At 40.3% G+C, this 7438-nt stretch overlaps 1 long non-coding RNA gene across 2 annotated transcripts; it reads right to left on the bottom strand.

The window, feature by feature from the left end:
• Positions 1-6325: 6325 nt before the first annotated feature.
• On the bottom strand, positions 6326-6954 carry LOC139893656 (uncharacterized). 2 transcript variants are annotated; one of them, XR_011774646.1, is made up of 3 exons: positions 6681-6954; positions 6546-6595; positions 6326-6471 (listed from the first exon to the last, which is right to left on the bottom strand). It is a non-coding gene; the product is annotated as an uncharacterized lncRNA (long non-coding RNA). The 2 variants fall into 2 exon arrangements; XR_011774647.1 differs by having other exon boundaries at positions 6546-6590.
• Positions 6955-7438: the final 484 nt, after the last annotated feature.

The raw sequence follows: 7438 nt of genomic DNA, 5'->3' as shown, positions 1-7438 counted from the left end.
GCCGGAATCTCGCCGGAGAAGACGACCGGTGCCGGAATTTTCGCCGGAGAAGACGTTCACTGTAGCAGCAGGCGGCACTGTAGCAATTCACTGTAGCGGCACTGTAGCGGTACTGTAGCAATTCTGAAATTTTACAATTTGGTCCCTGAAATTTTCAGAAATTCATTTTTGGTCCCTGAAAGTTTAGAAAATTATAATTTTGCCCCATAAGGAATTTAGGTCGCGAAGTGTCTATTCCACCATTTTCAACCGTTCCGGACGTAACGGTGATCTCCGTTTTCTACAATTCAACTCCGTTTGTGTTGAAAAATTATTTGTAAGGTGATAATGTCCACAGAAGAGTCAACATCATCTTCCGGAGCTATGATTATGTTCACGGCCACAAACTACACACTGTGGAAACCTCGGATGGAAGATCTCCTCAGCTGTAAGGATTTGTTCGATCCTATTGAATTGAAGGGTATAAACCCTGATTCTGCCAAAGAGATAGAGTGGAAGAAATCAAACCGAAAAACTATTGGTCAGATCCGTCAATGGATTGATCATAGTGTCTTCTACCATGTTACACAAGAGACAGACGCATATGTCCTCTGGAAAAAGTTGGAGGACATGTACCAGGCCAAGACTGCTCGGAATAAAGCCCTACTGATGAGGCGTTTAGTCAACATGAAGCTCAAAAGTGAAACTTCAGTTGCCAAGCATACCAGTGAGTTCCAGAGCTTGGTCAACCAGTTATCGTCTGTAGAGATGCCGCTTGGCGATGAAGTTCAGGCGCTACTGCTACTTAGTTCCCTTCCCGATAGCTGGGAAACACTGGTCGTAACACTCAGCAACTCAGCTCCTAATGGCAAACTTACCATGTCAATGGTCAAGGATGCCCTATTCAGTGAAGAGGCAAGGAGAAAGGACATGGGCACAGATCAGACCCATGCCTTTGTCACAGAGAATCGGGGGAGACAGCGAATGAGTAGCAAAAATAAATGTAGAGGCAGAAGCAAGAGCAGGGGCAGGTCAGCTGATGGCAGAAAACCAACATATAAATGCCATCATTGTGGATTAGAGGGACATATGAAGAAGAACTGCTATAGATTGAAAGAGGAACAAGGTCAAAGCAGTTCACAGCCGAAGAATAAGGGTGGAGAAACATTAGTGACTATCTCTGGTGATGTAGTTTATTGTTCAACCCATGATGAGACATGCCTTCACATCTCACGAGAAGAAACAGAATGGGTGGTAGATACTGCAGCTTCCTACCACGTGACTCCATACAAGGAATACTTCACAACATACAAAGCTGGTGACTTTGGAGTTATGAAGATGGAAAATTCCAGTTCCGCTGAGATTGTCGGAATTGGAGATGTCAGGATAAAGACAAGTTCCGGGAACACAATTACTTTGAAGGATGTCCGCCATGTGCCAGATCTTCGGCTGAATCTACTTTCTGGGGTAGCTCTCGATAAACAGGGCTATGATAGTCATTTCAGTAGAGGCACGTGGAAATTGTCAAGAGGCGCTATGATAGTCGCTCGAGGACATATTTGTGGCACACTGTACAAGACTCATGTGAAGATCTGCACAGACAGTATTAATGTTGCAGAAAAGGAGGCTTCACAAAATTTATGACACCAGAGACTCGGTCACATGAGTGAGAAAGGGTTGTCTACCCTAATAAAGAAAGAGCTTATCAATGTAGACAAGGACGCTGCACTAGATCCTTGCAATCATTGTCTGTTTGGTAAGCAGCATAAAGTCTCATTTAATTCCTCTTCAATGAAAAAATCAGAGTTACTCAGTCTGGTACACTCTGATGTTTGCGGTCCCTTGGAGGTTGAATCAATTGGCGGCAATCGATACTTTCTGACGTTTATCGATGATACTTCTCGAAAGGTGTGGGTATATTTCTTACGGACGAAGGACCAGGTGTTCGATTACTTCAAACAGTTCCATGTCATGGTAGAACGTGAGACAGGAAAGAAGTTAAAGTGTCTTCGATCCGACAACGGCGGTGAATACTCTTCCAGGCAGTTCGATGCCTATTGCAGATCAAATGGCATCCGACATGAGAAGACGGTCCCACGTACCTCTCAACATAATGGTATAGCAGAAAGAATGAACCGAACAATCATGGAACGTGTTCGGAGCATGCTCAGTATGGCTAAGCTGCCAAAGCCATTCTGGGGAGAAGCAGTCAGAGCCGCTTGTTATTTAATCAACCGATCTCCATCAGTACCACTGAATTTTGAAGTTCCGAAGAAACTTTGGTCTGGAAAGGATCCATCATACTCTCACTTAAGAGTATTTGGATGTTTGGCGTACGCACATGTATCCAAGGAGCTCAGGCAGAAGCTGGATGGAAGGACCACTCCATGCATATTCATAGGCTATGGAGATGAAGAATTTGGATACAGATTATGGGATCCAAAGGAGAAAAAGGTGATCAGAAGTAGGAACGTAGTGTTCCATGAAAGCCAGACAATAGAAGATATTGAAAAGCCCACAATATCTCAGAAGACAAATGTTGCTGCTCAGGTGCCAGAGGCAACAACGGAATCATTCATGAGAAATGAATTTTCAATGCAGGAAGAAATTCCAGAAGTAGAAGATAATGAGAAAAATGACGGTGCTGAGCAGGGGGAGCCACAACCCCATCTGCCAGACGTTCCAGAACAATCACAAGGTCAAGATGATGGTGGATCTCCTCAGAATGTTCCAGAAGTTCGTAGATCTGAACGAGGTCGGATTCCATCTAGTAGATATCCAGAATCCGAGTACCTTCTACTTACTGAAGATGGAGAACCGGAGAGTTTTCATGAAGCAGTAACTCATAAGGATAAAGAAAAATGGTTGCTCGCAATGCAGGATGAGATGGATTCTCTGCAGAAAAATCAAACTTATGAGATTGTAGAACTTCCACGCGGGAAGAAGGCACTGAAAAATAAATGGGTGTTCAAGCTGAAAATGGATGGTAGTGGAAAAGTGGTGAAATACAAAGCACGACTTGTAGTCAAAGGATTCCAACAGAAGAAAGGGATTGATTTTGACGAGATATTTTCACCAGTAGTCAAGATGACTTCAATTAGAGTCATACTTGGATTGGTCGCAAGTATGAACTTGGAGCTTGAACAGATGGATGTAAAGACAGCTTTTCTTCATGGAGATTTACATGAAGAAATTTACATGGAGCAGCCAGAAGGTTTTGAGGTTTCAGGAGATAACCTCGTATGCAAGCTGAAGAAAAGTTTGTACGGTTTGAAGCAGGCACCTAGGCAGTGGTACAAGAAGTTTGACTCGTGCATGGTGAGTCACGGGTCAAGAAAACTGCAGCAGATGAGTGTGTCTACATTCAGAAGTTTTCTGAAGGAGATTTCGTTTCTCTTCTACTTTATGTAGACGATATTTTGATCGTAGGGAAAGACGTAACGAAGATCAACCAGCTGAAGAAGGAACTCTCTAAGTCTTTTGACATGAAAGACTTAGGACAGGCTCAACAGATTTTGGGAATGCAAATAACCCGAGATAGGAAGAATAAAAGGTTATGGCTATCTCAGGAGAAGTATATTGAATGAGTGCTTTCACGTTTCAATATGAACAATGCCAAACCTGTTAGCATTCCATTAGCTAATCATTTCAAGTTAAGCAAGAGTTCTTGTCCCTCATCCAAGGAAGAGATCGGGGAGATGTCTTCAGTACCATATTCTTCAGCAGTTGAAAGTTTGATGTATGCGATGGTGTGTACAAGGCCCGATATTGCTCATGCAGTGGGAACGGTGAGTCGTTTTCTCTCGAACCCCGGGAAAGAGCATTGGGAGGCGGTAAAATGGATTCTCAGATATCTTAAAGGTACAAAGAATCTATGTCTTTGTTACGGGGGAGCTGATCCAATCTTGGAAGGCTATACAGATGCGGATATGGCCGGAGATCCTGATAGTAGGAAATCTACTTCAGAATTCATTTACACTTTTGCAGGGGGAGCTGTTTCATGGCAGTCAAGACTACAGAGGTGTGTTGCATTATCCACAACTGAAGCAGAGTATATTGCTGCCGCGAAAGCTGAAAAAGAAATGTTGTGGTTAAAGCGTTATCTTCAAGAATTTGAAATCAAGCAAAAGGAGTACAAGGTATATTGTGACAGTCAAAGTGCTATAGATTTGAGCAAGAACTCCATGTACCATTCTCGTACAAAACATATTGATATTCGCTATCATTGGATACGCGAGGTAATTGATCGAAAACTGTTGAGACTAGTGAAGATCCATACAAAGGAGAATCCTGCGGATATGTTAACAAAGGTGGTGACTCGAGAGAAGTTGGAGTTATGCAGAGACATAACTGGAATATTTGTGGATTCGGCTGGAGGGGGAGAATTGAAGATTTCCAGCCTACAATCTAGAAGCCCACCTTCTAGATATTCAAAGTAGGCAACCTTGACAACTCATATGGAGGTAGCAAAGTTGATGACGATGACGGCCGCCAACCTTCTCCGTTCACACCATTCCACCGCCATAGAATTTTTACTATAAATAGAGGTGCAAACCTCAGTTGTATATCATCCCAAATCACTCAGAGAAGTGTAATCACAACCTAGAGAGTGTGTGTGAGTTTGAGAGTTTTTTTTGTAAGAGTTTTGTAATACTCTGTAAATCTATTCTTGTGAGTAATAGAGTTGTTTTTCTCTCAAATCTATATCTCCCAACGTCCAGGCGATCCCCTCTTCCTAACAGCAACTCTCCATGCAAGCGCCCAATCTTTCAACAAAATCGCTTCACTGCATGAACACAACATTCTTTTAACACCTTTCTTTTCACTCTCCTCAAACGGGTACCCTTTTTCTGCAGGAATGCACGCAATCTCGAAAAGGATTTTGCACAATTTCTCGTGACGAAATATATCCGAATTTTTACATGTCGCAACGACAAGACTTTCAGCCAGGGACCAAATTTCCGAAGAGACCTCAAAAGTCATGCTATCCTTACTTTCAGCTCCGAGTAGCTCGACCCGTTGGGCACATTCGAGTAGAACGTTAGCCCCACCAGTATTTCTAAGGCCTGTTTTCCTAAGTATGTTTAGCCATTTATCTGAATTAGCAAAGCTTTGTGCAGGAAACTTATGAGCCTCGCCAGAAAAAACTGATTTCAAGAGTGCATCACCAGGATCAAACAATTCGTTAGGTTTGTATAGTTGGTCAGCTAATTGTGGGTCGTCACTTTTTACAAATTTGATCTGCTTTAATGCTTCAACGACTGAAGATTCGTGTTGCAGAGTGTTCCAATTGCTGTAAATAAGCTTTAATACTTGTTCATGAGTCTTGTATTGAAAGCTGACTATTATTTGTTTCTCTTGCAATTCAGAGACACCAAGGAGTCTCATCAAATGTTGTCTCCTTAATTTATCTTTCTGTTTGAGTACATGATGCTTGTTTTTGTCTGAAACTCCTTTTGAGCAGATGCACCCCATTATTATTTAATTATTATTATTATTAATTATTAAATCTATAACTCGAATGAGATAACTTTATGTTAATTTCAGACCACACTTTAATGTAGTCAAATTTGAATCATACCATAATTTCCAGTAGTAAGATTTGTCATTAATCAGCTGGAGTTGCTTGTGATTAAATCTGTATATTCCTTACGGTTGGAGTATAAGATTTTATTGTGGGATGTTGTTTTGGTGCGTAATTAAAGAAAGAAGTTATCAATCAATAACAATAACAATTTCATGAGAAAAAAAAAAGGATCAGTCCGAGATAAAAAAGGAAATCCGTTATCTTTGAAAACGGATCTTTTTTAATTTGTACGACATATTCAACATATCTTTTAAGATTCAGAACTACTATGAGATAAAAAACTTAAAATAATACGGTATCTTTTGTCATGTACGGATACAACTTTAAAATAATGGGTTTGACCTCAAGGTCAAAGAACGGCACTATGGACAACTCAAAATGTGGATTGAAGCCGGCCTGTGCCTACGATCCATTAGGCATTCTGCTAATGATGATGGTTATTCTTGATAGTTCAAGAATCTTAAACTTGATTGGTACCTTGATTTCTGGTTTATAAGTTTCTTTCGTGTTACAAGCACAATCTCTAATCTTACAAAGAATTTGGTTTAAACTAAATGAACCGAATTCTTCTTCAAGTCCCAACACAATCTCAACCTATTTACACGAATATAAAGGACTAGTATAAGTTTTCCGGGTTAAATAGGTTGAAAGTTGCCTAAACACAAAGATGAATGCATTAAACCTATTAAACGATAAAAACTAAGAATATTATCATTGAAATGATATACTTTTCATTATCAAACGCATCCATCATTATTCCTTTCACTCTAAAACAAAAGAATGATATAAAAAGTGACATTTACATTCGTTTACATGTAAGTTGGTCAATCCAACACAATAAAGAACATTCTTGAACTGTTAGCATCTACACTGCTCCAACTATATATTGCCACTTCTAACACGAACTGAATATATACAACATTTAGTAGATTGAAAGAAAATATGCTTAAAAAATTTAGTTAAAAACCAAACACATTACCTCAAATAGAGAGGGAACACTTCCATTTCAACTTGTTTATCCCACCTTTTCTAGGTTTAGAAAAACTGTGAGATTCTTATTCGAATTTAATTACATCAAACGACACCTAATGACCTAAATTATATTAATTTGTACCTCTAGCCACAACACATATCTTGTCGAATTTATCTAACATATCAGCTTCAGGAACTGCAATTGCATGGACAAAAGCGGGATTGAAGCACTGAGCTGAACTACTACCACTATCTGGCCAGTTTCCTGAAAGAAAGAAATTAAATTTTAAATTTACTGATTATAAAAAGAACATTATATAACCATGAGGGTGGTGGTAGCATGGTAAGACCCTGACCTTCTAATGTGGAGGTCAAGGGTTCGATTCCTTGCACCCACAAAGTTATTCTGCCTCATGGCCACGCCTGCAATGACTCCGGGCTACTCGCAAAGTGAGTAGTCGCCCTGGAATTATTTGTTTTATTTTAATTTTTTTATAAAAAAATTTCCTACTTATTAGCCGGAGGTCCATTCGGAAGCAATCTCTTTATCCGTCAAAGAGAGAGGGAGGATTTTTTCTCTACTTCCTAGAGTGTATTACTCTAGGTGGAGAAATGACTTCTCTCTATTCAAAGATAGGGAAAGGATTGTCTACATCTCACCTCCCCATACACCACTCATGTGGTATTAGGTTTTGTGGTGTTGTTGTGATAAGGAAACATAAATGAACCAAATAACCAAACCTTTGTATCACCACCATCATCAGCAGCTGTAAGAAAACATCACTTCGAATTCAACATTCTATCTTTAGTTATAACTAGTCCGGACCAGCCCGCGTGTTGCGGCGGGGGCTTTCGGCCTGCGTATTCATATTTAACGCAGCGTTGAGTATTTACAGAGCT

This window comes from Rutidosis leptorrhynchoides, chromosome 2 (assembly GCF_046630445.1).
Source record: "Rutidosis leptorrhynchoides isolate AG116_Rl617_1_P2 chromosome 2, CSIRO_AGI_Rlap_v1, whole genome shotgun sequence".
NCBI classification, from domain to species: domain Eukaryota; kingdom Viridiplantae; phylum Streptophyta; class Magnoliopsida; order Asterales; family Asteraceae; genus Rutidosis; species Rutidosis leptorrhynchoides.
The sequence above is the reverse complement of the archived record's forward strand: the minus strand, read 5'-3'. Positions and strand labels throughout refer to the sequence as shown.